At 41.1% G+C, this 7,573-nt stretch overlaps 1 protein-coding gene across 2 annotated transcripts in view; it reads left to right on the top strand.

The window, feature by feature from the left end:
* Positions 1–237: 237 nt before the first annotated feature.
* Positions 238–7,573, top strand: part of TMEM108 (transmembrane protein 108) — a 364,334-nt gene continuing 356,998 nt past the window's right edge. For both annotated transcript variants that reach the window (XM_053903803.1, XM_019436674.2), the window contains exons 1-2: positions 238–322; positions 7,152–7,270. The gene's annotated coding sequence lies outside the window, so the exon portion shown is untranslated. The remainder of the gene's footprint in view (positions 323–7,151; positions 7,271–7,573) is intronic.

Raw genomic sequence — 7,573 nt, 5'->3', positions numbered from 1 at the left:
GGCATCACGGACGCCGGACTTGGGCTGGGGCCTGGGAGAAGATGGCTTTAATGCAGTGGGACCTGTCACATGTGAGAAGGAAAGGAAAAAAAAAAAAAATGTGTCACTTTAGCCAAGCGGCGGGACTCGAACTAATCCGGCGGCGAGCAAGCCGAATTCCTAGCGCAGCTGTACGGGCGGGGGTGGGGGGCTTGACCGGTGGACCGAGCCCAAGTGTTGCTGGTAGAAGGCTCTCCGGACCTGCACGCCAGCTCGCACCCCAGAGTTGCATCGAAACTGAACGCTTTCAGCCTGCCGAGGGAACCTAGGTTTTCGTTAAGGGGTGAGAAAAAAATTTTAAAGCAGTTGGGCGCTGGTCTAAATAAGAGGTTACATTAAGGAATTATAGATACAGCGAAACTGATGACTGGTAAACTGTGAGGAGGGAAATGCCTGCAGTGAACTGCAGACCAGACCGTCACAGTGAGATTCTCCTTCAAGAAGATAGGGATTTGGGGTGTGTGTGTGGGGGGGGGGGATTATCTCTGTAAACTGAGGTCTTTCTGGGCTGCTGGAGAGAGTAATTATTTTAAGCGTGTTAATGGCCTGTAGGGAGAAGGGAAGGCATGGTGTAAATTACACCTGTTCAGACCTCAATTCTTTGAAAAGTGCCTGTTTAAAGACCATTTGGATGCCAAAACGGTTTGTGTGTTGGGGCTGGAGGGATGTCTCCTTTAAGTCCTACTTTAAAAGGGGGAGGCGGTTGTGTGCAACACATCTGGTTTCCTACTCCATTTCCCCAGACCTGTAATAGCAAGGCCATACTGTCTATCTTATGATGAAATATTAAAAGTCCCTTCAGTTTTCCACTAATTTGTTGGATGTATCTTGTAGTCTACTTGGTAAATGGCTCATCGGTCATTAGGATTTTTACCATATGCTGGAGTTTCACCGTGATCTATTTCGAACTTATTCTGGCGTGAGCTGGATGAGAATCTGTCTCCCTGACTCCTTGGAGACATGCTGTTTCAAAGCCCTTTCATTACTCTTACCTTCCCCCATGCAAAGTTTTGTTTCTTCAGGAAACAGTGCAATGCTTCAAACATCTAAGACTCGCATCATGCCTGTGAAGTGCCTGCACTTGCTAAGAAATCAATTTACTTGGCAAGTTAAAACAAATTGAAGAGGGAACACTTAAATTTGTTAGGGGAAATCAGGACATTTATCAGCTGCAGCAAATCAACTTTTTGATGGTTGTCTGAAGTGAATGGAAGTAAAAGAGGTTGCTGCAAAGCTTTGGGGGGATGTAACAAATGACCCTAGTAAAGTGAATATAGATCATCACCTGATAGATTGGAATATAAAGTATAATTAGTGGGAATAATTAAATTTGTCAGTGTTTTTTTTTTTTTTTTTTTTTTTAGGTGGCATGTGATGGTGGGGAGAAGGAATTCTGAAGGTGGAGTAGGTGGTATAGTTTGAAAAGATGTGCTTTTATGTTTAGAAAAATGTCATTTATGTAAATCAGATAAAGGTCACACTATGTTTACATTTAGCCTTTGGCGGGGAGGCAGGGGTTTTAAAAAGGTAGAGAAACATTTATAGGCTTATCCTAGGGAAAAGAGGGAGATGGGCTGGCTTAGTTCATCTTGAGGGAAGCAGTGTGCCTCAGTGACCTGCAAGGCAAGGTTTTATTTTCTGATTCAATGAAAGCCCACTAATGTTACTTTCCACGCAACCAAAAAATCATTTCATTTCTGTCATTTCTGTCCTCTGGGTCAAGAGCGGGGAGGATGGAGAGCAAATGAGAGAGATTAGAGTCGGACCTGCATACCTAAGCAATCGTGTCCTTTGCACAGGATCTGTGTCACATTGTGTAAACATAAGAGCCTTCACATTGAGAGGGGTCTGAGCATCTTCCCTAAGACCTGTGCTACAAGATACAGCTGGATAACATTGCCACAAGTGGGGCATGGGTGAGATCATCTGATACAGAAGCACTGGAGGAAATGTTTAATTCAGTGAGGCTCCGCTGCTTGCCTTAGAGCCTTGAGGAGGCATTTCCAGGCAGAGCTCATTATTGGCTAGCCTGGCTGGGCTGTACATGGCTTCCACAGGACCTGCCTTTCGTGATGGAGACTCCTGTGGAGGTTCCGCTTCTCAGGTTGTAAGCATCAGTTAGGTTCGTTACATGCTCTAGAAAAGAAAGGCGCACAAAGACACAAATCTAGCCTGCCATTCTTTCAGGTCCTTGGCTCCTGTCACCCATAGGCTTCCAGAAATAAGTTGTGCCCTCCCTACCAGTAGATGGCACTGCTGTCTCTGGAATTCCTGGAGGAGATGAAACACAGATATGGCAAACCAATGGTGCGTCGCCTCCAGATTGTGAAAGGCTGTGTCAGCTGTCAAAAAGAATCTAAAAAAAAAAAAAGTTCTCAAGGCCAGAACTGTTTATATTAGGTGGGAATAATGTGTGTTACAGGGATTGAGGAATGGGTACAATTTGCTGGTGATGTGTAGGAGAAAGGGCAGAGGGTAAACTGACAATTAAGCATTGTATTGTAGGGTTTAAAAGCTCTTGGCATACGTTTTGGTTAATTGAACGTGAGGTTGAAATTATGATTCAATCAAAATTCCCCAAAATTTAATAATTTCTAATTCTTTGCATATAAAGCTAGTTTACACACATGGATAGGACTATGGAAATATACATGTAACTTTTAAACCTGATGAATATCCAGTAATTACATGCTGTAAAGATAGTGGTGAGAGTATTAGTTAAACAGTGGTGGTTAAGTTACTGTACTTCAGGGCTGTCCACAGAAGGTAGGTCAAAGTTACTCTGAATCCGTTTCTTCCAAAACTTAGAAATTCCTAACAAATATTTTAAGGTTTTCTTAGCTAGTGCTCTTCTTTCAAGATTACATTATTCCAAATCTTGAATTTTGGTTTTATTAACCTTATTAGCCAGGGTTCACTTATCCATTCCCCTGTTTTGAAATAGCTATTCTTTCTTTGTTACTGATTGTTCTTTGAGATGGAGTTTGTAGCCATATTTGAAAGAGGAGAGTGCTGTTGACAGTGAGGTTATAATGTATATGGGAGCCTCCGTTTTGACCCTGCTTGAGCTGCAGGATGCTGCCTCTGGGTGTCATTACCCCAGTCACCTGCTTCCTCGTGCAGTTCCCTTCCTGTGGCTCAGCTTATTTGAGGTTTATTTCTGTCTCCAAGAGAGCTGATTAGCTGGTCTTTACTACCAATGCCGAATCCTGAAATCCTGCTGGTGCTAGATGGCGGTAGTCACAACAGTCTTTTGCTTCATTATGTGACCTCAAATAAATCTTTGCCTTTCTGAGCCTCCGTTTTCTTGCCCGATCACTGGGATTGCTGAGGTGGTGTGTGTCTATGAAAATCTCTTCCAGTCTTAAATTCTGTGGCACGGTGACTCCCATAAGGTATTTCTGAAGCCTCTGAAAAATTCTCTTACAGAAGGTAATTTCATACTGTGAGCCTAGGGCAAAAAGAAATCTCACTAATACTTCTTCCCAGAGAAATGATTATGCATTGTCTTAAAATCCTAATAATTCAGAGTTGGAAGAAACCCTAAAGGTGGTTTAACTCAACTTTCTCATTTTATAGGCAGAGAGTTTCAAATAAGAACTAAGTGATAGAACTAGTTAGTGGTAGAGAACTAGGACCTGAGCTCAGACTCCTCTCCGTCTTCACTTCTTCAGTGTTGCCTTTCTCCACTTGCCATCAGGACTCAGAATATGCTGTGTCTACAGGGCTGGAGCCAAGAAAATTCTCTGAGTAATTCCTTAATGTGGCATTTTAAAGCCACAGCATGAATAACATTGAGTTGGGGTAGAAATTCAAGGTCAGGCTTTTCTTTGCAGCTGTTCTTTTCCTCACTGACTGATCCTCAGCAATATTCTTTATGTGCATCTTTGGGTTTTTAAAACTTTTTTGCATGCTGTTTCCTATAAGAAAAAACTTTCATCATCCTAGAAGAGTCACTCCCCATTATATAGTCTTATATTAGGTTCATGGAATTCTGAGTGCTCTGTGGAAAAAGTATTTCCGTATGATGGACATCTTTCATAATCTTATATATTTTATCTTATACATTTAGCACATTATTCTGAGAAGGAGTTTCTTAGGCTTCAATAGACTGTTAAGGCCAGGGGAGTGGGGAGTGGAATCCATGGCACAAAAATAGGGTAAAAATTCTAGAGTCTAGAATAGGTTGTGGAAAATTGTCAGTACGAGAGAATATTTGAGGAGCTAAAGACACTAGGTGGATGAGGATTGGGGGCGGGGGGACAGGGTGGGTAGCATACAAAAGTAAACTTACAGAAGTTCTTAGAACATTTTACCTTTATTAAAATGTTTATTTTATTTTATTTTTTTATTTTTTTTTATTTTTTAATATATGAAATTTACTGTCAAATTGGTTTCCATACGACACCCAGTGCTCATCCCAAAAGGTGCCCTCCTCAATACCCATCACCCACCCTGCCCTCCCTCCCACCCTGCCCTCCCTCCCCCCCCCCCCATCAACCCTCAGTTTGTTCTCAGTTTTTAACAGTCTCTAATGCTTTGGCTCTCTCCCACTCTAACCTCTTTTTTTTTTTTTTTTTTTTTTCCTTCCCCTCCCCCATGGGTTTCTGTTATGTTTCTCAGGATCCACATAAGAGTGAAACCATATGGTATCTGTCTTTCTCTGTATGGCTTATTTCACTTAGCATCACACTCTCCAGTTCCATCCATGTTGCTACAAAAGGCCATATTTCATTTTTTCTCATTGCCACGTAGTATTCCATTGTGTATATAAACCACAATTTCTTTATCCATTCATCAGTTGATGGACATTTAGGCTCTTTCCATAATTTGGCTATTGTTGAGAGTGCCGCTATAAACATTGGGGTACAGGTGCCCCTATGCATCAGTACTCCTGTATCCCTTGGATAAATTCCTAGCAGTGCTATTGCTGGGTCATAGGGTAGGTCTATTTTTAATTTTCTGAGGAACCTCCACACTGCTTTCCAGAGCGGCTGCACCAATTTGCATTCCCACCAACAGTGCAAGAGGGTTCCTGTTTCTCCACATCCTCTCCAGCATCTATAGTCTCCTGATTTCTTCATTTTGGCCACTCTGACTGGCGTGAGGTGGTATCTGAGTGTGGTTTTGATTTAAAATTGCTCACTGAATGAAGATGCTAGTAGTATTTTGTTCATGTTGAATTAATAATGGATGTGCAAGTATTGATTTCCATTTATCGTTGCTTGCTCAATAAGTACTCCCTTGTGATTTCAATATCAAGACACTTTGATATTCATGTTGCTTCATTGAAGATAACATGCATTGTAAGAGGGTTCTCTCCCCACCCACCCCACCCCTGCCTATCTGATTTGATTTCAAGATAGTACTTTTCTGACTTGTAACTTGGGGGTTTTTGACTTCTATTTTTCGCTTCTGAAGTCCTATGTTTCACTATTTTTTACTATAAGTTCCTAGGACTCCCCATGATCTCAGAGGTTCAAAAATAACATACATGTCAGGGATTAAAAAAAATCTTGAGATTCCTTTATTTATCTTTAGGGTTTATCATAGAAACTGCTGCTTCTTGGCTAATTATTTTTTTCTCTTTTCTATTTGCAGCCCCCAATTCTCTTTTGCTAATTGTTCCCCAAATAATAGTGACCCAGTCTGTATATATTGAAAATCTTTTTGTTTTTTGCCAGGGAGTATATAGAAATTAATTTGTGTTCATATTTTGGACATGTGAAACATAACTTTGAAGATCACTACATTTGGAAGAACGTCTGTTTGAAAATATCTTGATGTCTTTTCCATGACACCTTGCCTACATTTAGTACCATGGTGATCCAAACTGGTGAATGCTACCTTCTGGTACCTTTTTGGGTATGGGCTAGAATAGTATCTGTTATTGCTTTAGCAGAAGAATAAAAATTACCCTTTGTTTCTCAGGTTATCAGTTGAGTTTATGTAATAATAGAAAAAAGTCAAAAATTTCTGCATTCTTTTTCCAGCACCCTAATTTATTGTGAGATTTGGGGGGGCAGTATTGACATCTCTGAGTTTATTTCCTTTTCTGGAAAATAAGAGAGAACAGTGACCACTTAAATTCTTTTCATTTCCAAAATCCTGTGACTCTATGAAATTTTATATGGTACCTAGACTAAACCTATCCTAAAAGTGCTAGCTAGTTGGGAGTTATAATCAAGTTAGTGCCAAGATAATTCTTGATATCTGCAAATTACTTTTTGGCTTACAAAAATACTCTCTTTCTTTATCTTCTTTTTACTTAAAGTGTAGTCAGAGAACAGCAGCACTGGTATCATCGGGGAGTTTGTGGGAAATGCAGATTCTCAGGCTTCATGCAGGACCTACTGAATTGGAATCTGCATTTCATCAAGGAGGCCAGGGTGTTATGTGTGCATGTTAAAGTCTGGGAAGTGCTGCTTTGTCTCATTTTGAGTCTTACATTGACCCTGTGAGGAAGGAGGTATTTTACAGCTAAAATAAATAAACAAACAAACTAACAAACAAACAAGGAACCAAGATTCAGTTAACTAACTAAGCCAAGTGTCTTACCCAGAACTCTCTACACCAAACGTAACACTGTCATCTTGGTTGGGCTGGAGCCAGCCCCTGTATGATGGATAGTAACTATTAGCTGCCCAGCAGCCATTGTCTTAGGTGTGGCTATGTTACTGATTGTAGCCACTAGAACCTGAATGGAAGTGCAGTAGTGTTGCAGTCCACTTATGGGGGGGGAGTGGGGGGGGAACACATAAAGAGAATGCCTATGTGAGCTTCCATGCTGTTTTCCATGCCTGACTGGTTGGAATGGAGAGGATTCTTAGGGCAAGCTTGGAAATTTAGTTTTAAAAAAGGTGGCAGGACATTCATTAGCCTTGGTGCCTGGATCACTGCATGAGGGAGAGCCACTCCACTGACCTGTTCACACTGTTCAGTATGTATATGGGAACCAGAGATAAACTTTTATTGAGCTTGAGCCATTATATGTGTTTGCGTCTATATGTTAAACACTTAGGCTACTCACAAATTTACTTGAGCAGTGACTCTGGACTTGAAGTTATGGAACTTGTGGCCTAATTCATTCTTTTACTTTTTGTCTTTGACAGTTGGTGATCGATCAGTGGTGGTCCAATATGCAGAAGTGAGTGAGTGATGAAAAGCAGCAGAGCTGATGGGTTATGAGGATGTAAGTGTGTTTGAAGGCTCTCTCACCCTCTACTCCAGGGTAAGTCCAAAGGCATTCTCTGCCATTTTCCTGGGTTTACTGTCATAGAGGCTCTGGTCTCAGTAGCTTCTTGGAGTCAGTACAATGAGGTACTCTGTGAAAGTTTCCCAAAGCCTATATTGATTCAACTAACAGACACCATGGAAATCAACAATTATGAAGACAAAATTCAATAGGGTGATGGGATGGAAGTTATGCATGGAAATATCTTAATGCAGGAATTTTCAGTGAGTTTGTATGGGATGTGATTTACATGGGAGGAGCTGGTTGACCTTCCTGATAAATGCTGTAGAGAAGGGAACC

The sequence above is a fragment of the Panthera pardus genome, unplaced genomic scaffold (assembly GCF_024362965.1).
Source record: "Panthera pardus isolate Hobbes unplaced genomic scaffold, ASM2436296v1 HiC_scaffold_16, whole genome shotgun sequence".
Taxonomy (NCBI): Eukaryota; Metazoa; Chordata; class Mammalia; order Carnivora; family Felidae; genus Panthera; species Panthera pardus.
This window is presented reverse-complemented; position numbering and strand designations above follow the sequence as displayed.